Source organism: Suricata suricatta, chromosome 6 (genome assembly GCF_006229205.1).
Source record: "Suricata suricatta isolate VVHF042 chromosome 6, meerkat_22Aug2017_6uvM2_HiC, whole genome shotgun sequence".
In the NCBI taxonomy this organism is placed as follows: Eukaryota; Metazoa; Chordata; class Mammalia; order Carnivora; family Herpestidae; genus Suricata; species Suricata suricatta.
The window spans coordinates 120,262,479-120,265,068 of NC_043705.1; the positions used below are offsets into that span (position 1 = coordinate 120,262,479).

At 35.7% G+C, this 2,590-nt stretch overlaps 1 non-coding gene across 1 annotated transcript; it reads right to left on the reverse strand.

The window, feature by feature from the left end:
- Positions 1–2,271: 2,271 nt before the first annotated feature.
- Positions 2,272–2,376, reverse strand: LOC115295031. The gene has a single exon (XR_003910265.1). It is a non-coding gene; the product is annotated as a U6 spliceosomal RNA (small nuclear RNA).
- Positions 2,377–2,590: the final 214 nt, after the last annotated feature.

The following is a 2,590-nucleotide window of genomic DNA, read 5'->3' on the forward strand; positions in this document are numbered from 1 at the left end:
CTTTTCCAACATTGCAGCTGCCCTCCAGTGCTCTCTGGAGTGGAATCCAGCCCTAGGCCAGTTGACAAAGCTGCACAGAGTGTAGAAGGGAAGGTTTTAATCTGAAAGACAATAGCTAATTCTCTCCCTGTGTCCGTAAGTGTGGTGAACAGCTCAAGGGATTGCAAGGTGGACATTTATCTATGGGAATTCAATACAATAAGGAATCTTTCGTTTCACCTGTATCCCATTGGCCTTGGATGTACAAGATACAAGTGAGGGGGCAGCCCCAGGAAAAAGATAACACTCGAGAAAAGTCAGTGCAGGACGCTTAAAAGCTACATAGTAGAAGAAGCTGGTAGGTGGTTTGGTGTAGGAAAATTACTGATGAGGAGACCTTTTCTAAATTGTAGGTAAAACAAAGGAAGGAATTAGATAATTAAGAGTTTGATACATATTAGTGCCACAGTGTTAATACTGTCCTTCCAAAAATCTCTTCTCTCTGAAAAAAAAAGTTGTCCTCACCTCTTGAATCTCTAGGGAGACCCCATCTCTGCTGATGGGGGTAGGAGTGATGTGTTCCTAGATTAATGAACACTTATTAAGGACTTCCTATGTGCCAGACTCTTTTTAGTACTTCTATAAGCCCCAGGACCTAGATCTATGAAATGAACGTAATGTTATTTCATGGAGCCAGGATGATTAGGAAAATACTGGAAAGCTCTTAACCTGGTGTTTTTCATACATTGTCTCTCATTGTTTGTTTATGTACTTTACTTTTGTATATAGATTTTAGAATCCGTGTGTCCATATTTATAAAATTTTCTTCTGGTTTAATCTTAAAAGGTTGATTAATGTGACAGTATTCTTTCATGATTAAAAAAACAACAAAAAAACAAACCTAAAGAAAATAGAAACAGAAAAGAACTTCTTCAACCTCATAAAGGGCATTTATGAAAAACTCTCAGCTAATATCAGACCTTATGGTGAAAGATTGAGGGCTTTTTCCCTAAGATCAGGAATAAGACAAGGGTTCTGTATTCTTCCTACTTCTATTCAACATTGTACTGGGCAATTAGGCAAGAAAATGAAATAAAAGGCATTTAGATAAGGAAAAAAAAGAAAGTAATCTTTATTGTCAGCTAGCATAATCTTATTTGTAGAAAATCCTAAGGAATTTATTTAAAAATTTATTAGAATAAACAATTTCAGCAACATTATAAGATATAGGATTAATAAACAAAATCCATTGTATTTATATATACTTTCTGATACAATAGCATCAAAAAATAAAATATGTAGAAATAAATTTGACAATAGAAATGCAAGATTTATATACTAAAAATTACAAAATATTTTGAAAACAAAATTTTGGAAATCTGAATAAATTAAAGTATATCTCATGTTCATGGGCTGAAAGACTTGATGTTGTCAAAAATAACAACATTCCCAAAACCCATCTACAGATTTAACATAATGTCTATCAAACTGCCAGCTGACTTCTTTATAGGAATTGACAAGCAGATCCTAAAATTCAATAACAAGAAACTCAGAAAAGCCAAAACAACTTTGAGAAAGAATAAATGTGAAGAACTATCACTACCTGGTATCAAGACTTATTATGTAGTTACAGTTATCAAGACAACACGATAAAGATAGATACATAGTTTGATGGAATAAATGAGAGAAATCACCATATATAGTTTTATATAGAGAGAGAACTGATTTTTTTCATTTTTCTTTTATAGTTTATTATCAAGTTGGTTTCCATATAACACCCAGTGCTCATCCCAACAAGTGCCTCCTCCATGCCCATCACCCCTCTTCGCCTCTCCCCCACCTGCATCAGCCCTCAGTTTGTTCTCAGTATTCAAGTTTCTCTCATGGTTTGCCTCCCTCCCTCTCTCCAACTATTTTTTCCCCTTCCCCTCCTCCATGGTCATCTGTTAGGTTTCTCCTGTTACACTTATGAGTGAAAACATATGGTATCTGTCCTTTTCTGCCTGACTTTTTTCACTGAGCATAACATCCTCAAGTTCCATTCACATTGCTATGAATGGCCAGATTTCATTCTTTCTCATTGACATGTAGTACTCCATTATACATATAAACCACAGCTTGATTCATTCATCAGGTGATGGACATTTAGGCTCTTTCCATGATTTGGCTATTGTTGGAAGTGCTGCTATGAACATTGGGGTACATGTGCCCCTATGCATCAGCACTTCTGTATCCCTTGGGTAAATTCCTAGCAGTGCCATTGCTGGGTCATAGGGGAGTTCTATTGTTAATAAAAATATGGAATGCTTCATGAATGTGCGTGTCATCCTTGCGCAGGGACCATGCTAATCTTCTCTGTATTGTTCCAAGTTTAGTATATGTGCTGGGCAAAGGCAATCTAGGAGCAAAAGGAACATCCTGTCAACAAACGATGCTGAAACACATAGACACCCTTAAGCAAAACAAAAACAAAACACAAAGCAAAATAAAAACTTAGATAGAGCTATAATTCACAAAAATTAACTCAACATGGATCATATACCTACATGTAAAATGAAAACTAGATCATGTCTAGAAGCAAGCATAGAAGAAAAATCTTTGGACTTTGGGT